This window comes from Homalodisca vitripennis, chromosome X, assembly GCF_021130785.1.
Source record: "Homalodisca vitripennis isolate AUS2020 chromosome X, UT_GWSS_2.1, whole genome shotgun sequence".
Lineage (NCBI taxonomy): Eukaryota > Metazoa > Arthropoda > Insecta > Hemiptera > Cicadellidae > Homalodisca > Homalodisca vitripennis.
Window position 1 is genome coordinate 10,079,969 of NC_060215.1, and position 25,549 is coordinate 10,105,517.

General features: G+C 36.2%; 1 protein-coding gene across 1 annotated transcript in view; it reads right to left on the reverse strand.

Annotated features, from left to right (window-relative positions):
- Nucleotides 1–25,549, reverse strand: part of LOC124368671 (dihydropyrimidine dehydrogenase [NADP(+)]) — a 139,391-nt gene that overhangs the window by 54,741 nt on the left and 59,101 nt on the right. The gene's annotated exons all lie outside the window — the stretch shown is intronic.

The window sequence follows — 25,549 nt, forward strand, 5'->3', positions numbered from 1 at the left end:
AGAACGTCAGAAGTTTTTACCGAAATTAACCACCATAATGACGGCGTTTTTGCCAGGCGTGAGGTGATGTGGCAACAGCGCCGACTCACTGCGTTACTGGGGTCAATAGGGTGGACCCCAACACTGGTCTTCTCTACTGCACTCGAGTATAGTTAACTGTCACGTGCGGCTGACTGGCAGCTTGAATAATTATGCATTACTGATAATTCGTTTGTAGGTTGTAATAATGCACTATACAGGGTGATTCACGAAGATATGCATAAACTGTGAGAGCTCATTGTACAAGTAAAAATAATGAAATAGTTTATATAAACACGGGTCGGAAATGCGAGTTACGGTTAGCGAAAGTTTTCGCCCGGATTTCGACTCACCATGTAAAACGAGGACGCAATACAACACGTCTCAGAACTGTAAGTTAAGTAGTTTATGAGAAAACCAGCGTCAAATGCAAAAAATGGAGTAAAAAGCGCAATATTCACCTTTGTTACGTATTTCACCAAGAAACAGGTCAAAATTTGTACAACATTTTTATTCTGAACAAAACTCTGTAAATAAAGTACAACAGAAAGCGAATAGATGTTTGGTTTAATCAGAAGACTAGTCAGGTGTTGTAAAACAGTGGTTTTGTTTATTACCTAGATTAATACAAAGAAGTTCAATACATAAATCCAAATAATCAACTTTTTACATCCAACCAATCAATTTGTACCTAAAAGCGATTACACCTAAGAGGAAAATAATTGCTCAGTAGCCAAAACATTCATGACAGCAGAAGAGCGAATAGATGTTTGGTTTAATCAGAAGACTAGTCAGGTGTTGTAAAACAGTGGTTTTGTTTATTACCTAGATTAATACAAAGAAGTTCAATACATAAATCCAAATAATCAACTTTTTACATCCAACCAATCAATTTGTACCTAAAAGCGATTACACCTAAGAGGAAAATAATTGCTCAGTAGCCAAAACATTCATGACAGCAGAAGAGCGAATAGATGTTTGGTTTAATCAGAAGACTAGTCAGGTGTTGTAAAACAGTGGTTTTGTTTATTACCTAGATTAATACAAAGAAGTTCAATACATAAATCCAAATAATCAACTTTTTACATCCAACCAATCAATTTGTACCTAAAAGCGATTACACCTAAGAGGAAAATAATTGCTCAGTAGCCAAAACATTCATGACAGCAGAAGAGCGAATAGATGTTTGGTTTAATCAGAAGACTAGTCAGGTGTTGTAAAACAGTGGTTTTGTTTATTACCTAGATTAATACAAAGAAGTTCAATACATAAATCCAAATAATCAACTTTTTACATCCAACCAATCAATTTGTACCTAAAAGCGATTACACCTAAGAGGAAAATAATTGCTCAGTAGCCAAAACATTCATGACAGCAGAAGAGCGAATAGATGTTTGGTTTAATCAGAAGACTAGTCAGGTGTTGTAAAACAGTGGTTTTGTTTATTACCTAGATTAATACAAAGAAGTTCAATACATAAATCCAAATAATCAACTTTTTACATCCAACCAATCAATTTGTACCTAAAAGCGATTACACCTAAGAGGAAAATAATTGCTCAGTAGCCAAAACATTCATGACAGCAGAAGAGCGAAATCGCAATATCTTTTACGACTCCTGTCTCTGCTGTGCAGTGTGCAGTATGATATCACAACGGTTAACGATCACCATGAACGAATCAGACAGATAGAAAACACAGCACTTCTTGGATCATCTGTTGCGGCATCTGAATCACGAATAGCAGAGAGTCTGAGACAAGTACGTGAGCCTATTTAGACATGTGTTTTATACGTTTACACTTTATAATGTTTTCTTACTTTACTTTTATGGAGTTCCAACTTTAGCACATGTTCGACTCGTATAGTGTTAGTATTGAATTTATACATCTTTGTTTGACAGTAACTTATCTTTTCATCTTCGAAGGATGCGACGTTTGGTGACTTTAAGCGACTTGTAAAACAGGTAGTAAGCTTCTTTGTTTGAATTTTATTTTTGACGATAGAAGATCGTGAAGGAAACAGGATTTTCCGGACATTTCCCATCGTTCAGTGATACAATACAATCAGTAACGCTACGTTTCGAGGTCTACAATCCGATCTTTTCTTCAGGTAAATGCCTAAACTAATGTTTGACTACATACGTTTTAACCTAGAATTTAGTCATGGATTAGTTTAGGTATTTACCTGAATAAGAGATCAGATTGCAGATCTCGAAACGTAGTGTTACTGACTGATATAGCTTATCAAGTAAACAATTTCTAGAGTTGTTTTGTTAAGAAACAAACAACTACAAGATACAAGATAACTTAAAAGAAATAAAATACAAACAAGAACAACTAACAAGAACGATTTAACTTACAAGAGTACAATCTAGCTTTAAATCACCAGTGAAATCATCAATCTTTTTTATCATAAGCTAGGAAATAAACTGAAATAGAATACAGGCTCATGCAATGGATAACGAAACGTATTTTTGAATGATTATCAAATAATTTATTATTTTATGAGAAATTTACAAAAAATTGATATTTTAAAATAGCTTAAAGCGTTAGGTGCTATTTTTTTAATAAGGAGTTTAACTCAATTTAATAATATAGAAAAAAAGATAAAAAATAAATTTTTGGTTTTTCAATAACAGTTGTTTCGGTTTTTGTTGTTGTTTATATGTTTATGTCATTTAACACAACACATATACCGGGCACCTAATAGGCAAATCTAATAGAAGGGCATTTGAAATGAAAGGTGTCACCGCCTGATGTGCATGGCCTACACAATATGGCTGCCACCTTGTCTCACTGTCGAGCGGCTTGTGTACGTGTGTTTGGTACTTTGCTCCATTGTGTACGTGTGTTTGGTACGCTCCATTGTATACGTGTGTTTGGTACTTTGCTCCATTGTGTACGTGTGTTTGGTACGCTACATTGTATACGTGTGTTTGGTACTTTGCTCCATTGTGTACGTGTGTTTGGTACGCTCCATTGTATACGTGTGTTTGGTACTCTGCTCCAATGAGTATGTGTGTTTGGTACTTTGCTCCATTTTGTACGTGTGTTTGGTACTCTGCTCCAATGTGTATGTCTGTTTGGTACTTTGCTCCATTTTGTACGTGTTTTGGTACTCTGCTCTATTTTGTACGTATGTTTGGTGCTCTGCTCCCATTACTGCTTCTATCTGCGCTACAACAACTGCAGTGTACGATAAAATTTGGTGTACTTAAATCTCAACCGTGCCACCAATAACACCCAAAATCGTGTACACAGTATACACTAATAACAATACAAAAACAATCAGTAATCATCACAAATCATTCTCGCTTTAATAACTTTTCTTACAGAAAAATGAAAAATTCGACAGTCTACCAACTTATCAAGGCGGACGCTTTTAAGATCGCAAGGGTACCGCAGTTTCATTATACAAGGTAAAATAAATCTAACTCCCGTCCTATATCACTATTACATGGTGTGTTTAGTGAAATTAAAAAAAACCGTATGTAAGGATCAACTTTTGTAGCAGACTGGGTTGGTTCAAACAGGTGTAATACACTAATAATACATTATTTTTACATTTAGGCACATGGGGGCGGGGGCGGGGGCGGGGGAGTTATAAGTGAGAATGATTTTTAAAGTGGCATACAATGGCATTTATACATAAAATACTATAATCGGGTATTTTAGCTTAGGGTGGTGTATATAAAGCCCTGTAGGCTCGTTAAAAATGAAACAAAAAGCTACATTGAAGGCTGCTCTATGATAATGTTTCCACTAATCGTCGGAGGCAGTGTTTGATGAAATGAAAGTTTTAACATTAGGCAACTTACATTAGATAGGCTACCAAACTAACATTTTACGTACAATTATCACAGCACACGTTTTTCCAGCTAAGAAATTGCACCTAGTCCTAAAAGAACCTTTGCACTGCTTCCGGAATGACAATATATTCTAGATGGGTAAGGTTGGGAGTAGGGGTCATGTCCTGTCGAGATCCATTAGAAAGAATTTAGAGTATTAATCTCAGTTATGTCCCCTCGGAAGAAGGTGAAGCCAGTTCTGAGCCTGCCTCTCCAGTCAGAGCAGGCAGGGGTTGCACAATCTTATGTCTACGCCTTGATTATGAACCCTTCTGAGATCCCTCACCTCCAACTCCAACAGTCATCCCCCGCAGTAGACTAGACCTATAGAACTACCCTTGTCCCTTGCACCCCAGAATCTTAACATTTGCGGTTAATAAATATCGATACAATATTTTCAAGACTTACTAACGATTAGTAACGAATGTATTAGTAACGATGAATCTTCTAAACTGCTCAATGATTACATAGACGTACTGGCCTACCCACTAACTAAGATAAAAATGTGGCATTTTTCTTCATGTTTGTAACTAGCTATTATTAAACCTATTTTTAAGAAGGAGAGTAGACACTGTTGGAATAATTATAGGCCTATTTAAATCTTTCTACATTTTCTAAAGTGTTTGAAGGAGTCGTGGCTGAGAGAATGATGTATTTTTTGTTGTTGTTTATAATCAGTTTGGTTCCTAAGAGCACAATGAATGCAAATCTTTCAGTTGTATATAAAATAGTCCATGATATCTACAGAAAAGATCACAACGTGGGGCTGTTCGTTGATTTGAGCAAGGCCTTTGATCTAGTTGATCATTCGCTTCTTCTGCACAAACTCCAAAATATGAGCATCAGAGGTCAGGATCACGAGTTAGTGGTTTTCATCGTACGTTCTTGGGTGCGCTCAAAGAGTTGATGTGGGTTTTGTCAATCACTCAGGTTGTTTGCGGAGGCAGTATTCCGATTAACTGCAGGTTGGTGTAGGTGTCCCTCAGGTTCAGTCTTGGGGCCAATACTGTTCTTAACTTTTGTCAATGATATAAACAACTGTATCGATAAGGCTGACCTTTGTATATCTGTTGACGATACCTCGCTCTTTGTAAATACCCCTAATATGTCAGACCTTGAAGTAAACATGTTTACTAAATCAAATGCTCTTTTTCAGTGGTTATCTGAGAACAGATTAGTTGTAAACACGAAAAACACAACTTTTACTATTTAAAGTAAATATAGCTTATGTGACGATCTACAATTTATGTTTGGTAAACCACTGGTTAAGTTGCTCCAAATCAGTAAGTTTTCTTGGGCTGAAACTTGATTCTCAATTTAAGTTTACCAGTCGTACTGGAAAGGAAACAGCTAAACTTAATTCTAGTTTTTTGCGCTGCGTAAGCTTGCTCAGTATTCTAACTCTGTTGTTCTTTTGGCTCTTTATTACATCCCTATTTGGTGTATGCTGTTTCTATTTGAGGCCATAGTAGTACCCAGACAAATTAAATCTTCCGTTTACAGAAGAAACCTCTTCAAACTGTTTTCGGACCGAATAGAAAACAGTCGTGTAAAGAAATATTCCGTGAACCTAAGATACTCACATTTCCCAGCATTTGTATTAATGAGTTTTTTTTTAAAGAATTGGGACCTTTCTCATTGTAACAAAGTTTCTTCTGTCTCCCCACTTCGCTTACGTCATAACATTGAAATTCCACCCCTCAAAACAGCATTCTTTAAAACAACATACCTTTTACAGCTGGATAACCAGACAAAAGGAGTTATGCTTAACTCTCTTCCTAACTGCTTCTTTATGTATTTATATGTATATAATATAGAGTATTTTTATTTAATGTCTAAATATCGACTCGTCGCCACGTAAAGGTTTGGTAATTCTTATGTAAGGATTATACTAGTATTATTTCAGACTTAGTTTGCAAGAACGTAGCCAGAATTGTTTTTGGGGGAGGGTTCCTAAAAAATTTCTTGACCCGTGTCAATGTTGAGAACGATCTTTCAGCAGTAAATGCCAGTAATACTGAATTATTTAAATAATAATAATAATCGTTTACTAAAAAGTAAATTAAACAATTGAAAATTTGGGGAGGGAGTCCGGACCCCTTGGACTCCCCGCTGGATACGTCCTTGTTCATTTGCATAGCTCATTTTAAGTAACTAATCTTGGGTATTAAATAACAATACATTATTTATGTAAATTTATTGATTCATACGTTTGAAAAATAATATGAAATCGCATATTTGTTTAAGTAAACCGATTTTACTTGAACTTATTTGTCACGTTTTGTAGATAGTCATGCAAACAACTACACTTCTACAACGATTTGAATCCTATAGACGTTAAATAGTATTGATGTCATCATCATAGACGAATAGTGAAATCATGTGAAATTTAAGAAATATATTTCAATTCTGAGTATGTTAAATAGCAGTTTATTTGTAGTGCCGGTGGAGTTGGTTTCACTTACAATTGTAATACATACCGATAACCTGTTATATCGGTCTCATATGTTCGTGACTTCTCCGTTAAATCTCCAATTATACAATCAGGAACGTGACTTTCTTGGCCGCGACAGCATTGAAACGATCGCTGCGGCTACGGGAACGCCTCGTATCATTGCTCATAATTACATCGACGCTGGGCTACGGGCACGAACTCAAAAGGAGCACTACATTCCTAAATAGCATACAGCTCATGTCGATGGCGCAACTCATGGGAGTGATGTACAAAATTGGTTTTTGCCAGAATAAGTTTCAGACCATGCTGAAACAAACTAAATTATTTGTGGTCACACTCGATTCATAATTCTTAGAGACATATTCCCGCAAAATCAGGAGAAATATTTTATTGAGACCTTTGAAATTTCTCCCTTAAACAAGTAAAAAATTCCTTAATATGAAATGTTTTTTGAAAAATATAAAGTACTGTTAGAAGATTATCTACATTCGAAATTCGAAGTTATCTGAAATGTATTATACCTTCTAGCGTAGATATACAGGATGTATCAGGCCACGTGGACCACCATTAACTGTATCGGTCAAACAGAGCGAAACAGAGCCTTTGTTCCCAATGTAATACCATATATTCGACATAAAAGAACCCAAAAGATTAATTTCAACTCTGGTACAAGCCCAGAAACATTTGGGGTGTTTAATTGTAAAAAAGGTCGTGATTCATTGTTTATTGTTATAAATTTCATAGAGTCACTAATTTTGAATATTATAAACTAAAGATACTGTATTCTTTCTTACAGTAATTAAATATTTTCCTATTTTACAACTTGTTAAAAATAAAAAAATATAAAAGCTTTAATTCAACATAGTTAAATAGAAACCCGTACCGTGTTTCACGTTGTGATAGGCTAAAATGCTGATAAATAATTAGTTAAAATAAAAAATTCCAAGTCTAAACCGGGATTCGAACCCAGTTCCCAGCTATGGTAACCAGTCATATACTTGTGACAGCACAATGTAATGCAAATAGAAACTCCGAAGTCGGTTAAATGTTTGAGGTTCCAGGGTGATAAACGTATAAGGTAACCAGTCATTTAGTTATGACAGCACAATGTATTGCAAATAGAGACTCCGAAGTCGGTTAAATGTTTGAGGTTCCAGGGTGATAAACGTATAAGGTAACCAGTCATTTAGTTATGACAGCACAATGTATTGCAATTACAGACTCAGAAGTCGGTTAAATGTTTGAGGTTCCAGGGTGATAAACGTATAAGGTAACCAGTCATTTAGTTGTGACAGCACAATGTAATGCAAATAGAGACTCCGAAGTCGGTTAAATGTTTGAGGTTCCAGGGTGATAAACGTATAAGGTAACCAGTCATTTACTTGTGACAGCACAATGTAATGCAAATAGAGACTCCGAAGTCGGTTAAATGTTTGAGGTTCCAGGGTGATAAACGTATAAGGTAACCAGTCATTTAGTTGTGACAGCACAATGTAATGCAAATAGAGACTCCGAAGTCGGTTAAATGTTTGAGGTTCCAGGGTGATAAACGTATAAGGTAACCAGTCATTTACTTGTGACAGCACAATGTATTGCAATTAGAGACTCCGAAGTCGGTTAAATGTTTGAGGTTCCAGGGTGATAAACGTATAAGGTAACCAGTCATTTAGTTGTGACAGCACAATGTATTGCAATTAGAGACTCCGAAGTTGGTTAGTTGTTGAGGTTGCAAGGTGATAAACATATATGGTAACCAGTCATTTACTTGTGACAGCACAATGTATTGCAAATAGAGACTCCGAAGTCGGTTAAATGTTTGAGGTTCCAGGGTGATAAACGTATAAGGTAACCAGTCATTTAGTTGTGACAGCACAATGTATTGCAATTAGAGACTCCGAAGTCGGTTAAATGTTTGAGGTTCCAGGGTGATAAACGTATAAGGTAACCAGTCATTTAGTTGTGACAGCACAATGTATTGCAATTAGAGACTCCGAAGTTGGTTAGTTGTTGAGGTTGCAAGGTGATAAACATATAAGGTAACCAGTCATTTACTTGTGACAGCACAATGTATTGCAAATAGAGACTCCCGATGTCGGTTAAATGTTTGAGGTTCCAGGGTGATAAACGTATAAGGTAACCAGTCATTTAGTTGTGACAGCACAATGTAATGCAAATAGAGACTCCGAAGTCGGTTAAATGTTTGAGGTTCCAGGGTGATAAACGTATAAGGTAACCAGTCATTTAGTTGTGACAGCACAATGTATTGCAATTAGAGACTCCGAAGTTGGTTAGTTGTTGAGGTTGCAAGGTGATAAACGTATAAGGTAACCAGTCATTTAGTTATGACAGCACAATGTATTGCAATTACAGACTCCGAAGTCGGTTAAATGTTTGAGGTTCCAGGGTGATAAACGTATAAGGTAACCAGTCATTTAGTTATGACAGCACAATGTATTGCAATTAGAGACTCCGAAGTTGGTTAGTTGTTGAGGTTGCAAGGTGATAAACATATATGGTAACCAGTCATTTACTTGTGACAGCACAATGTAATGCAAATAGAGACTCCGAAGTTGGTTAGTTGTTGAGGTTGCAAGGTGATAAACGTATAAGGTAACCAGTCATTTAGTTATGACAGCACAATGTATTGCAATTACAGACTCCGAAGTCGGTTAAATGTTTGAGGTTCCAGGGTGATAAACGTATAAGGTAACCAGTCATTTACTTGTGACAGCACAATGTATTGCAAATAGAGACTCCGAAGTTGGTTAGTTAGTTGTTGAGGTTGCAAGGTGATAAACATATATGGTAACCAGTCATTTAGTTGTGACAGCACAATGTATTGCAATTAGAGACTCCGAAGTTGGTTAGTTGTTGAGGTTGCAAGGTGATAAACGTATAAGGTAACCAGTCATTTAGTTATGACAGCACAATGTATTGCAATTACAGACTCCGAAGTCGGTTAAATGTTTGAGGTTCCAGGGTGATAAAACGTATAAGGTAACCAGTCATTTACTTGTGACAGCACAATGTATTGCAAATAGAGACTCCGAAGTTGGTTAGTTGTTGAGGTTGCAAGGTGATAAACATATATGGTAACCAGTCATTTAGTTGTGACAGCACAATGTATTGCAAATAGAGACTCCGAAGTTGGTTAGTTGTTGAGGTTGCAAGGTGATAAACATATAAGGTAACCAGTCATTTACTTGTGACAGCACAATGTAATGCAAATAGAGACTCCGAAGTCGGTTAAATGTTTGAGGTTCCAGGGTGATAAACGTATAAGGTAACCAGTCATTTAGTTATGACAGCACAATGTATTGCAATTACAGACTCAGAAGTCGGTTAAATGTTTGAGGTTCCAGGGTGATAAACGTATAAGGTAACCAGTCATTTAGTTATGACAGCACAATGTATTGCAATTACAGACTCAGAAGTCGGTTAAATGTTTGAGGTTCCAGGGTGATAAACGTATAAGGTAACCAGTCATTTAGTTATGACAGCACAATGTATTGCAATTACAGACTCAGAAGTCGGTTAAATGTTTGAGGTTCCAGGGTGATAAACGTATAAGGTAACCAGTCATTTAGTTATGACAGCACAATGTATTGCAATTACAGACTCCGAAGTCGGTTAAATGTTTGAGGTTCCAGGGTGATAAACGTATAAGGTAACCAGTCATTTACTTGTGACAGCACAATGTATTGCAAATAGAGACTCCGAAGTTGGTTAGTTGTTGAGGTTGCAAGGTGATAAACATATATGGTAACCAGTCATTTACTTGTGACAGCACAATGTAATGCAAATAGAGACTCCGAAGTTGGTTAGTTGTTGAGGTTGCAAGGTGATAAACATATATGGTAACCAGTCATTTAGTTGTGACAGCACAATGTATTGCAAATAGAGACTCCGAAGTTGGTTAGTTGTTGAGGTTGCAAGGTGATAAACATATAAGGTAACCAGTCATTTACTTGTGACAGCACAATGTAATGCAAATAGAGACTCCGAAGTCGGTTAAATGTTTGAGGTTCCAGGGTGATAAACGTATAAGGTAACCAGTCATTTAGTTATGACAGCACAATGTATTGCAATTACAGACTCAGAAGTCGGTTAAATGTTTGAGGTTCCAGGGTGATAAACGTATAAGGTAACCAGTCATTTAGTTATGACAGCACAATGTATTGCAATTACAGACTCAGAAGTCGGTTAAATGTTTGAGGTTCCAGGGTGATAAACGTATAAGGTAACCAGTCATTTAGTTATGACAGCACAATGTATTGCAATTACAGACTCAGAAGTCGGTTAAATGTTTGAGGTTCCAGGGTGATAAACGTATAAGGTAACCAGTCATTTAGTTATGACAGCACAATGTATTGCAATTACAGACTCAGAAGTCGGTTAAATGTTTGAGGTTCCAGGGTGATAAACGTATAAGGTAACCAGTCATTTAGTTATGACAGCACAATGTATTGCAATTACAGACTCCGAAGTCGGTTAAATGTTTGAGGTTCCAGGGTGATAAACGTATAAGGTAACCAGTCATTTAGTTGTGACAGCACAATGTATTGCAATTAGAGACTCCGAAGTTGGTTAGTTGTTGAGGTTGCAAGGTGATAAACATATATGGTAACCAGTCATTTACTTGTGACAGCACAATGTATTGCAAATAGAGACTCCGATGTCGGTTAAATGTTTGAGGTTCCAGGGTGATAAACGTATAAGGTAACCAGTCATTTAGTTATGACAGCACAATGTATTGCAATTACAGACTCAGAAGTCGGTTAAATGTTTGAGGTTCCAGGGTGATAAACGTATAAGGTAACCAGTCATTTAGTTATGACAGCACAATGTATTGCAATTACAGACTCCGAAGTCGGTTAAATGTTTGAGGTTGCAAGGTGATAAACGTATAAGGTAACCAGTCATTTAGTTATGACAGCACAATGTATTGCAATTACAGACTCCGAAGTCGGTTAAATGTTTGAGGTTGCAAGGTGATAAACGTATAAGGTAACCAGTCATTTAGTTGTGACAGCACAATGTATTGCAATTAGAGACTCCGAAGTTGGTTAGTTGTTGAGGTTGCAAGGTGATAAACATATATGGTAACCAGTCATTTACTTGTGACAGCACAATGTAATGCAAATAGAGACTCCGAAGTTGGTTAGTTGTTGAGGTTGCAAGGTGATAAACATATATGGTAACCAGTCATTTACTTGTGACAGCACAATGTATTGCAAATAGAGACTCCGAAGTTGGTTAGTTGTTGAGGTTGCAAGGTGATAAACATATAAGGTAACCAGTCATTTACTTGTGACAGCACAATGTATTGCAATTAGAGACTCCGAAGTCGGTTAAATGTTTGAGGTTCCAGGGTGATAAACGTATAAGGTAACCAGTCATTTAGTTGTGACAGCACAATGTATTGCAATTACAGACTCCGAAGTCGGTTAAATGTTTGAGGTTCCAGGGTGATAAACGTATATGGTAACCAGTCATTTACTTGTGACAGCACAATGTATTGCAAATAGAGACTCCGATGTCGGTTAAATGTTTGAGGTCCCGGGGTGATAACAAGATACGGTAACCAGTCATTTATTTGTGGCAGCACAATTTATATCGATTAGAGACTCCAAACTCCGTTAGAACTTTTTGGTCCCAGAATGATAACAAGATACGGTAACCAGTCATTTATTTGTGGCAGCACAATTTATATCGATTAGAGACTCCAAACTCCGTTAGAACTTTTTGGTCCCAGAATGATAACAAGATACGGTAACCAGTCATTTACTTGTGGCAGCACAATTTATATCTATTAGAGACTCCAAACTCTGGTCATTCCCGCCAGGACCTCCTTGTTCTCAAATGAAGTATGGTAAGTTCTTGGGTTGGACATCTGAGAAATGTTTGGGGTGTGGTACATTGTGGTAGCCAAATGGTACATTACGAGGAGTAGAATAGAAACGTCATCACAGACTTCGATCACACGGTGACGAATTTCCTCGCAGTCTACAGCTACAAACTCAACATAAGCCGTCTTAAATAATATATTAAGTCAAATATAAACAATATAATATCAAAAATCCCAAGTGGTCAAAGTTAACACACGTTTATGTCACTGTAGACAGGTGTTTATCATAATCACACAATGCGAGGTTATTTACACAGAATACTGCTCGTTTATACACAAGAATATCAGATATAAACAAGAATTACATAATTAAAAAATATCTGGTTTGTGCCGCACATACCACGTTGTCAGTTTCTTAACTTATCAATGCTGCCACACGATGTTAATTCGTACATGTGGCAGTGCCGATTAGTGTTAAGAACACTGCTCGTTTATACACAAGAATATCAGATATAAACAAGAATTACATAATTAAAAAAGTATCTGGTTTGTGCCGCACATACCACGTTGTCAGTTTCTTAACTTATCAATGCTGCCACACGATGTTACTTCGTACATGTGGCAGTGCCGATTAGTGTTAAGAACACTGCTCGTTTATACACAAGAATATCAGATATAAACAAGAATTACATAATTAAAAAAGTATCTGGTTTGTGCCGCACATACCACGTTGTCAGTTTCTTAACTTATCGATGCTGCCACACGATGTTACTTCGTACATGTGGCAGTGCCGATTAGTGTTAAGATGTAAATTGATGAAAATATTAAATCACTATAAAAGTTTAGAATTTTCGCTAATAGAAAACTGTGGAATTTTTAAGTGACAAAATTAATTTTTCAGAGTTGAGAAATTTGAAAACCAAACAAATGGTATCTGCTGAACAGTATTTTTATATCGCGTTAGCTAAAACAATAAACACATTTTTTTATAGGCGTCACAGAATGCGGTATTATAGAAGTAAAAGCTATTTTTAAAACAGTATGTATTTTCTAATTAAAATGCTTTGTTGTTTAATATGTGCTTCGTTATTAAAACAAAAAAGTAAGAGATGTAAGTCCGGCGATAAAGATGGTAATTTATTAAAAGAAAAAGATATGGTTGAAAGAAAATATTGCTTTATTTTTATGATATGTTTAAATTAAAAAAAAATGGATACATGTTTTTAAATATCGGTTATATCGAAATGAATTTTTACAAACTATAAAAAGGATTTGAATTTGCCGTTTGGTGATTAAATGAATGGAATCCAAAGTACTACTTGTAATAGTATTTAACAACAAAAAATGTATTTCAAAATTGATTTTAAATTACACTCAAAAATGCGATAGTAGAGTCGTATAGAACGTAAACAGCCTAATTGGTTTCTTTTAGAGACAAAGCTGAGCTGCGTAACTAAGAGTTTTATTGTCAGCTCAAGGTCCAAACAATACTTGTTGTATGTCAGGTGCAGGAGAGAATGCTTGGTGAAGAGCAGCCAGCACATACTGGGCCAGACTGAAGGGCACAGGTCAACTGATAACACGACTACAACTCAAACGTCTGGCCAGTATCACTCATGCAGTAATTCCTGTCCAGTATAAAATGCAACGAAATATTCTCACAAATTCTAGAATTTTGTCATGGTAGCAAGCAAAATCGACATCACTGTAAATCATGTACTGCGCAAAGGCCAATCTCATATCGTTATGGCATTTTTACGTTTAAAATCATCAATTTGGTTCTATTTCATTTCCTCTATCTTAATTCCTTCATACTTTGCATATCTAATATCTAACAGTAAATCAATCTGAACAATACTCTTTGGTAAAACTGCTCAAATTTCAATGTACTTTACATCTAACATTTTAATGTATCATACGTCTATCTAATACCTCACAGTAACATGATCTGTACAATATCATATTCTCTCTGGGAAAGTACTACGACTGTCATTCTACTTTTCATCTCCGATTTCAGTTTATCTGTATATCTACTATTAAATACTAACATGATCTGAACAATATCATATACTCTCTGGGAAAGTACTACGACTGTCATTCTACTTTTCATCTCCGATTTCAGTTTATCTGTATATCTACTATTAAATACTAACATGATCTGAACAATATCATATTCTCTCTGGGAAAGTACTACGACTGTCATTCTACTTTTCATCTCCGATTTCAGTTTATCTGTATATCTACTATTAAATACTAACATGATCTGAACAATATCATATACTCTCGGGGAAAGTACTACGACTGTCATTCTACTTTTCATCTCCGATTTCAGTTTATCTGTATATCTACTATTAAATACTAACATGATCTGAACAATATCATATTCTCTCTGGGAAAGTACTACGACTGTCATTCTACTTTTCATCTCCGATTTCAGTTTATCTGTATATCTACTATTAAATACTAACATGATCTGAACAATATCATATACTCTCGGGGAAAGTACTACGACTGTCATTCTACTTTTCATCTCCGATTTCAGTTTATCTGTATATCTACTATTAAATACTAACATGATCTGAACAATATCATATTCTCTCTGGGAAAGTACTACGACTGTAATTCTACTTTTCATCTCCGATTTCAGTTTATCTGTATATCTACTATTAAATACTAACATGATCTGAACAATATCATATCCTCTCTGGGAAAGTACTACGACTGTCATTCTACTTTTCATCTCCGATTTCAGTTTATCTGTATATCTACTATTAAATACTAACATGATCTGAACAATATCATATACTCTCGGGGAAAGTACTACGACTGTCATTCTACTTTTCATCTCCGATTTCAGTTTATCTGTATATCTACTATTAAATACTAACATGATCTGAACAATATCATATCCTCTCTGGGAAAGTACTACGACTTTCATTCTACTTTTCATCTCCGATTTCAGTTTATCTTTATATCTACTATTAAATAGTAACACGATCTGAAGAATATAATATACTCTCGAGGAAAATCCCACTCAGTGGGGAACCGTGAAAGTGAAGAAAAATGTTAAAATTTTGTATTTACTCAGTACATTAGAGTCTGACTCATATATAAAACTTTCATTCACTCAAATTCTCATTCATTCCGATTTTTTCACACTCTGTCACCCAATTTTGTCACACTCTGTTTCATTCCAAATGTCTGTCAGCCAGTCATGCGATCTCCTAAACGTGTATCATAAACTCGTATATGGTGTAAACTGTTTTTGAAATCAGTGCTGTTTTCAGACGAGGTTTAAATGCATTGGGCATTGCAGTATTTTCAATGGAATTTTGTAGTGTGTTGGCAAACTGAATTCCTGCCTGAGAAGGAAACGTCCAAAAGATACCGTTCTGTGTCTTCCATTTCGGCAGTTATCCCTGCCGAAGAATGTATGTCACTAGCTCTTATGGGATTGCTCTTTGATTCGAAAATAAGAGACTTCTCTAAAATACAGAAGAAGGAGAATGTGTATTATTGTTTTTAAGAATAAATATTTTGGAGAATAAAGATCAAGGTGTATTCCAAGGAATTTTGTCGAATAGACTTCTCAACTTGGCCGTTGGTCCAAAATGGCCGTTGGACTAGACTGAATGTGTCTGGCGCAGAAATAACTTTATTTAATTGGACTTTTTTTGGAGATTGAGCTCATTGAAACGCTGGATTGTTTTGTTGAGCTCAATAAATGTCACCATTTCTGTTCTATTAGAGTTGTGTCATCTTCATATTGAACTATTTGCCCGTGACATAGCGATGAGCCAACGTTTTGGCGTACTATAAGAAGAGTTGGCGGACAAAGAATAGAGCACTGAGGGACACCATGCCCCAACCCTCTCTCCCCCGACTGCACGTTTGAAATTTGGACAAACTGTTTTCTATCACTAAGATATGACTTGAGCCACGCAAGTGGCACTACTCGTAGCTCATGACTCCACAGTATGTTACTCAAAGTACTACGATAAACACAGTCGAATGCTTTTGATAAGTCAAGAAATACACTAAGTGCATCTCTTTTACATTCCATATTGTGTCTACTAACCGCACGACTGCATCAATAATTGTCAACTTCCACTTCGGGATCGAACTGGCTTGATGATAGTAGATTATTGTTTTCAAAAAAATTAACAATTTGATTGAGAAAAACATTTTTGAAAACTCTGCTAAATATGGGCAGAATTGAAATCGGTCGATAACTTTGAAAGAGTTTGGGGACGCCTTTTTAAAAACAAGTGGGTTACTTTAGCTGTTTTAGTGAGCAAGGAATGGCTGCAGATCGAAGAGATACATTTATCTAATATATAAGTGGTATTAAAAAATGCTTTGAGCATTCTTTAAAAAGCCACGTTTAAACGTTATTGAAGCCGTTCGTTTTGTTTGTTGGAGGACTCCTCATTACTCCAGAAATTTCCTCCTCTGTGGTCGGGGCCTGAGCCATGGATGCTGCTGAGTTCCGTATTGACAGGAAGTGGATGACGGTAACTAAGACTGAGCACCAGAAGCTACCGTGCTTCTGGTAACCTCGGTCAGACAGCACCAACCGAGGAAAAAATGTGTTTAACTTTTCAGCGACCCCTGTGGCATTATTTGTTCTTAATCACTATACGTAGAACAATTTTTTGTCAGGAAGTAAATTTGTGTTTTTGATTTTGACTATGGCCCAAACAGTTATCGATACGTTTTTTGTCGTGAGTAGTGATTTGATGATATCATAAGCTTTGACAACTCTGATCACCTTTCAATAAATTTGTTTGTAATTTTGAAAATAGTGTCTGAATTATTATTGAAACGTGTCTGAATTTAATAGTGTTGAGACGTATTAATTTCGGAAGAAATATTAACCCACCTCTCTCAAAACCAAGGTACCTTTGGTAAGCCATTTGCATTTTTATATTCCAGCATTTGGTTGTATTTTGATGATAGGACAGCACACGTTGAAGTGGAAATTGAAATGTCTTTCAAAACTTTTGAACTGTAATTCAACGGGATCTATAAAATTCTGAAATTTAGAAACTTATGTCTCTTTCGAATACAGAGAGCTTAGAAGTGCAATACTTGCGTTCCTCACGTTTCTAATTATTTGTTACCTTTTTTATTGGATTCAGTGTTGGCTCATGATCATCGATGATGTTGGTCATGGTTGGTCACTGACGTTAGATTTGGAATTACGTTGTCACGCTGAAGTCTCGGAGAAAACCCCCCCAAAATTTAATTGTACTTTACACCTGCCATCTCAATTTATCAGACGTAAATTTACTACCTGACAGTAACATAAAATCATAAGCTCTCTAGGAAAATCTCACTAATTTCATTCCACTTTACACCTCCCCAGTGGCGGATTAAGGGTCCATTGGGGGGGGGGGAGCTGTTGGGCATACCGGGGAAAGGGGCAATGGGTGTTCCCAAACAAAATTAGAAATGCACACACTAATGTGGAGGATGTAAGGGCTTAAAACTATGGTTGGAAAATTTATTAGTTATTTTTTTATATTTACATGTATATACTACACGCGCGCGCGCGCACGCACGCACGCACACACACACACACACACACACACACACACACACACACACACACACATATTTATTAATATATATATATATATATATATATATATTATATATATATTAATAAATGAAACACTTTCCTTAATTGACTACTTTTCCGAAATATCTTGTAGACGTTATCTAAGAGCAATAAACAAATTATAGAAAGAAAGCTTTCCAATAGTGTGGTAACAAAAGAAGAAGACATAATGGCAACACAACATGAAGTAACCTGGCTGCCTTATCAGTGGAAAGGTTTTCAGTGGAGGAAACCCGTCTCATAAATCAACAGAACCAGTGCTACTTTTCATACGCCTTGTAGGTGAAGACATCTTCAAATGTCTTATCAAGAAGATGTGGGAGTATAACATTTTATGAAGGAATTCGATTGTCACGGATGGCATATGTAGATGCAACCGTACTTTACAAAGCATAAGATTAGGCCTCTTGTGTCAAGTACATAAGCACAAACTTTTGTAAAATCTGATAGAGACTTGTATAGAGTAAGAAAGGTGCAGTAAAAATCTATCTATTCTAGTAGCCAATTAGATATTGAAAATCAACGAATGTTTGCGAAAGTAATAGTAGCAATAATAGTGTTAGTAGTACTGGATGAGACTACTTATTAAATGTCTTTATAAAACATTATTATGTAGGCCAAGGCTTACTAGCTTTTCCAAACACATACGACAGCCTAGCACTACTGGTACACATGAAAGGCGATAAATCCTTGAAACTAAACCATCAGTGAGATTTTTACAAGAATTTTACTGTTGATTGAATGTTACAGACGGGTTTCAAGTATATTGGTGTCACGAATTTAATTGTGTGCTGTGTGAATCGGGAAACGTGTATGTCAGTTATAAACAGGGCGTTCGTTGTAAACTGTCCACACTTTCTCTTCGATAAGTTTCTGAGAAAGACTTATTTTGTATGGTGTTGGACGATAATCGATGCTATAGGTAAATGTAGCTGTGCTCGTAAACGTATGTTTTAAAGTGTTTTCAAAATTCTTTTGTATAATTTATCTTATTTGTATTACAAGACGATTTTTAATAGTTTACAGTAACCAATGGTGTGGATCAGATCAACGTTCTTTTGTTTTGTACTTCTCGTTATCTAACCATCACAATCAATCACGTAAACAATTTCACATATCTACTAATTATTTTATATACTACGCTCACTGAATGTGTTAAAATGGTTTGAAATTTATAACAATTACTAAACTTTTGAATATTTTCACGTATGTGAATAGCGTATAAAACGCTTTGACAAGTAAGTTTTGTTATTTAGAACCTTATCTTATTTCACGATATTGAAGTGCTATGGTAAGATATAAAGTAAACAAATCCCTAACGATAAATAAACATAACAAAAAGCTCCTAAGTAAATAAGCATCTATTTCACGTATAACTACCTGTACAGTGTATTTGACACTAACCTCTATGTCGGAACATTCCTTGCTGAGAGATGTAGTGGTTGCAACGTTCATGTCTAGATGAGAGTTGATCTCAAACTGGCTGCCAAGACTCGGACGCATTCAGCGCTGATAACACATAACGGGGCCAAGGTCAATGCAGCGCCACCTCTTACTTCGTAAAACAAGCGCTCATAACAGCTGTATGCACTGTCCACCGTTACTGCGCAGTTTATTTCACGTTAGAGACTCTTCAGGAGAGACTAGATACTGTTTACGTAACCGAGTACTCGGCCTGCCTGTGGGGCGCGCGTCTAGAGATTTAAGCATTCCATTCATGCGTCGCGTCGCGCGGAGGGTCATGGGTCTCGATGACCTATTTAGCCTTACCTAACAGCGGTTTGCTGTCAGGTCACGTGATGTCCGTCTTGGCGCAGTGCACTGGGAGGAAGTGCGTATTAGATGAGTTGAAACAATTATTGTACTCAATTCTTCTTAAAAAAATAATATAATAAAAGATGCTATTAGGTTAATTTGATGAACTCTAACATGTTTTAACCAACAAACAAATAGTCACACTTAGTTTATTTCAGCAACAGAAGTACTTAACATACCAACACTACCACAACCTCTACAACACAAGAACAACGCCATTTTTTACAACACAATCTAATTACAGAGCTCGCAAGGGTGTATGAGACTGTTGATTACTGCTCAACACATGTCATAACTCTTGCTTTTCATCAGTATTATTTGACATCCAGAACATGCTTCTCAAAGATTTTACATGAGATGGGATCGTTACATGAATGTTGACGTACCACAGCGATACTACTGCTATTTTACGCTACACGGACGTATCTCAGCTCAATGTTATTCCACCGCACGTGGCAATATTAATATTTGTGTTCAATTATTGGGTCGTATCCATTGTTTTATCGAGGTACTGACGCAAAGACCTCGTCCCGTTGATATAGACTCGGCGTTATTTTGCGTAGTGTGGGGTTTAGTTGTAGCCCCAGATACGAGTACATTGTTTAAACCAGGAGCAAGTAGTCTACGCCATGTGGACTCTTAAACACAAACAAGACACTCTTATTCTACATTCGCGCTTGCAGACTTGAAAATTGTAGCCAATTTAACATGCACAAATCAAATCGTTTAATTTTTGTTAACAATAAAAATTGCATAACAAACATCAATTTTCATATCTAAAAATTGTTTTTATTCATCCCACATCAAAGCCACAATCAAAACTTTCAACATTCAAACATTCACTCCCCATTCATTCCATACCAATTACTTCCAATTTCGGCGCTGGAGTCAGTTTCCTCATCGCGTGGTCTCCCAGTTACATGCCAGAAACTCATCAACACTGTAGAAAGCGTTTGACGCCAGGCAGAGTTTGATACGAGTTTTTAACACCTTGGGCGTTGAAGCATTTTAATTGGGCTTGGCAACCTGTTTATAAAATGAACACCTGCCTGCGAAAGTAAATATTCATAAACCACTGTTCTGTACATTCCCGAACGATAGTTATCTCTGCCTCTTGTCTCATATTCGTGTATGTCTGGCCCTTTGCTTAAGGCACATTTAGACAAACAATATAAGGTTGTTTCTAAGATATAGAGACACGTCAAAGCGAACAGTTGCACATTTTTAAACGCTGTCCTGCACGACTCTCAAAAGTTCAAATTAGCGATAATGAGAATTGCTTTTTTTTGTAATTTGAAAACTCTCATAAAATGGTTGTTTACTCAGACTCCCCACAAAAAGATTCCATACGAAAGGTGAGGATAAATTAAGCCGTAGTACGCCGTAATCAGTATCTGACTCGGACAATATTTTGCCACAGATCTTAAGACATAAACTCCTGAGGATAATTTGGCACAAACATGATCAATGTTATGTCTCCACGTCAACCCTCGATCAAGGTGTATTCCAAGGAACTTCTCCAATGTATATAGACTTCATCCAATAACGTTTCTGCAACCATAACAGCAGGACCTCCTTCAATGTGTGTAGAGCGCATTGAAAAATTTAAGAAATTTCATTTTGATGAGTTTATTTGAAAATTGAGGCTATTGAATTGCTGGACACAATTGTTAAGGTCAACAAATGATAGTGTAACTTAGGTGAAGAGGTATTCTCATTCTCATAGATTCGACAATGTTTTAATTATGTATCTTTGTCAACACGTTTACTGCTCTAGAACTATTCTGTTTTACAAAGATTGTTTCTGATTTCTGCTACATTTAAAATAATGTGAATGTTCACCATCCTTTCAGTGCAGCGCTTGGAATCTGACGCTGTCACAGACTTCTGAAATCTGGAGTCATGTTCGTCTGAAGAGATAAAAAAATGGCCACGAAAAAGCTCAAAATGAACTCTTTGCATAGTTTCAACATCACAGTCATATAGACTACAAAATATAGGTTAATCTAGGTGAAGAGGTATTCTTAATCTCATAGATTCATTCTCGGTGGCCACCACATTTGTTTATGCGGAGCTTATTAGGCGGTGACAAATTTTGATTCATATGCCCTTATTAGAGTTATGTGTTTGATAACTGATAACTCTTCGGACCATGTCCATTTACACACTGAAATAAATACTTTAAATTCTTACTTACACTATAATAATATTAACATATAGTAAATATAGTATGCTCTAAATAATAAATAGTTCAGTAATATAAAATAAATTTGAAATACTAATCAATTAAAATATATATATATATATTAATATTAAACTACAAATATATTGATGCACGATGCCATGTTCCAGCGTATCCTAGTGTGATACGTTCCCTAAGAGTGTCGAGTCAACTGGCGTAAATAACGTCTCGACATGGCTTTGCATGCAATACTATATGCCTTTACTGAAACCACTAACAATGCTAATTAATGCATCTTTCCAATAAGGTATATTTCCCACGGCACTAAAAAGAGCTGTATTAACTCCATTGTTTATGAAACACAATCAATTGAGAGCAAATAACTATCGAGCCATCTCACTCCTACCAGTGCTAAGTAAGGTATTTGAAAAACCTTTCTTGAGTAGGATGCTAAACCTCTCTGAGAAAACGATTTATTATAAGTAAATCTGGTTTTAGGCAAGATAAATTCACAATCGATGCAATCACACACTTAGTTGAGACAAGAAACCAGTAGCACCCAGTATTTTCCTTGACATGACCAAGGCTTTCGATTGTACGGATCACAGTATTTTCCTTGACATGACCAAGGCTTTCGATTGTGCGGATCACAGTATTTTCCTTGACATGACCAAGGCTTTCGATTGTGCGGATCACAGTATTTTCCTTGACATGACCAAGGCTTTCGATTGTGCGGATCACAGTATTTTCCTTGACATGACCAAGGCTTTCGATTGTGCGGATCACAGTATTTTCCTTGACATGACCAAGGCTTTCGATTGTGCGGATCACAGTATTTTCCTTGACATGACCAAGGCTTTCGATTGTGCGGATCACAGTATTTTCCTTGACATGACCAAGGCTTTCGATTGTGCGGATCACAGTATTTTCCTTGACATGACCAAGGCTTTCGATTGTGCGGATCACAGTATTTTCCTTGACATGACCAAGGCTTTCGATTGTGCGGATCACAGTATTTTCCTTGACATGACCAAGGCTTTCGATTGTGCGGATCACAGTATTTTCCTTGACATGACCAAGGCTTTCGATTGTGCGGATCACAGTATTTTCCTTGACATGACCAAGGCTTTCGATTGTGCGGATCACAGTATTTTCCTTGACATGACCAAGGCTTTCGATTGTGCGGATCACAGTATTTTCCTCAACAAATTGCACAATTACGGCATTAGAGGGTTGCCGCTTTTTCACTTCATCATACCTCTCTGATAAAAAACTCTCAATGCAAAAGTCACTGCCACTTACAACCAGTCTTAGATATGGAGTCCCTCAGTGATCCATCCTCGTATTGGTTTTGTTCCTGTGTAAACAATTTGAATTCACAGATCCATAAAGGACACATGGCCCGGTATGCAAATGACACGAGTCTCTCTTTCACATGTAAATGAAAATCTCGAGTTGAAATTCAGGCATATGAACAGTTAAAAGTTTGCACTGAATACTTTGAAACATAAATTTAAAACTTAATCATCAGAAGACAAATTACATGGTTTTTGGCGGAAGCTCTGCACCATTTCAGTACAGACCTGCTGTGATAATGGACGAATGAAAATAATCCAGGTTGAGTGTACAACATGAAGTGAGTCAGCCCCACGTTGACTGCTGTAATTTGCTGAAAGCCCTTTACCTTGACTGCGTCAATTTGCTGTGAGCCCCAGGTTGCGGTGCCAATTTTGCTGTGTGTCGGTTCTTTAGTGTTGTTGACTCACCATGTAGTTGTACACCTTTTTGTCACCAGTGGCACGTTGTTGTACCATGTTGCTCATCATGGTATTGGTCGCCATCTTGCCCAATGCTAGCTGCATTCCCTTGGTACTGCTTAAAACTTGTTAAATTTGAATGTCTGTGGTGTTATCACCAACAACAAGTCTGTGTGTATCTCAGGTTTTAAAATATGTTAAGTAGTGATTAAAAAATTTAATATCACTCCATCACACTTTTTATAAAGGGGATATTCAAAGAAAAGTCAAACCAAGTGACCATGAGATTAATTTATTCCATGTCACTCTCTCAATACATATTATAATTTCACTCACCTTGCAATGCTTTGATAATTTAAAAGTCTAAAATAATATCCCATCCTTCATTAAAATTTCAATACACTATACAACAGATCACTACTATCCCAGGAGAATCAACACAACCTCCTTGCTTCAAGTCTGGCGAGAGAAGACCGAATCTCCGTAAAAAACTACGGATACCGACTCAAAACAATACTCATCCTCTCTCTCGTTCAAATCAGCGTCTTCACGAATAAATATAATTTGATTCTTTTCTTATAATTGTCGAAATTTATCACGTTTACTATAATTAATCAATTTAAGTCTTTCTATTTTCTTTTTATTATTTTTTCAAAGCTTTTTATTTAAATTTTTAGCAACATGTGCTTTATGACGTCATCAATATACAAGTCATTCATCCCACAATTGGCTTTTCTGCGTAATTCTATTTAGTGCTTTTGTAAAACACGAATTTTGGTTATGTTTACTTCATTTTAATTAATCAAATCTTTTCCCGTATAAAGTTCAATAAATTTCTTCTTTATTAGTTAAATAAATTTCAATTCCGACAACATGTGATTCACTGACGTCACAGTCTACCGATTCATTGACGTCACAGTCTGCCAATTCCCCGCGAATATTCAAATGTCGTAATTTGACCTGTTACAAACACTCCTGGCTATACACCTCGATAGAGGTGAAATCATGTGGATAGTGTCTGTGCAAGGCTATCAACTTATAGCTATCCCTTTAGAGGTATTGCCGAACACTGTGCAGATTAAATAATAAAGACAGCATATCACAGATTTATCAAAATCTGTCATACGGTATAATATTGGTGTGTGGTTTTTCAAATAGCGACTTCCAGCACAGAAGATAGATCAATAATTTTCTTCTCGAGCCGGCGTAAGGTTTCTAAATGGGCTCCCTGGAGAAATAAAATATAAAATTGATGTAAATAGGTTCAAAAATGCCTTGCAACACTTTTAAGTCTCATTCATTTTATACAGTTGATGAATTCATGGATCATCTAGTATTAATCAGATTGTGCGATAGTATAAAGGCGTTGACATCTAAATTTATCCTTTATGTAACTGTTACTGTCCGACAACTGTTTTATTGTTGACAAACAACGCTAAAACATGCTAATTTTTAATAATTAAAACGTTAGCATTAAAATACGAATGTAATTTTATTACCTTTATATAAAATAACGCATGCTATGCAATATTTACACTGTTTCTTGCAATAAAGGCACGCTGTACTGTACTTATTATATAAACAATAGCAATCATAAACCGTATATATTTATTTTCTTATTATAGAGGTATTCATGGTAATTACCCTTCATGATTTACCGTAAGTGACTACAGACCCGTGACAAAGTTGACATATCTTTCTTGGACGAGTTTGCAGAACGTTTTCTACAGAAAAAGATTTTTGGAGATATTTAAAAACATTCAACCCTGTTTTACAATCGCCACTTACAATAAGTTTTCATGCAAGTCTTGACGCCATAACTATCACAAAAATAAAAACTATACAAATATTTTAATCTATGAAATTATTGGTCATAAAGACAATAACTTGAACAATCATTATAGTTATAAACGTATAAAATCAGTGCCATGGTATTTCGCAATGTATGTTAAGTACTCGGAAAGAAGCGGCGAATACATTATATTAATTGTATTTCATTTTTATG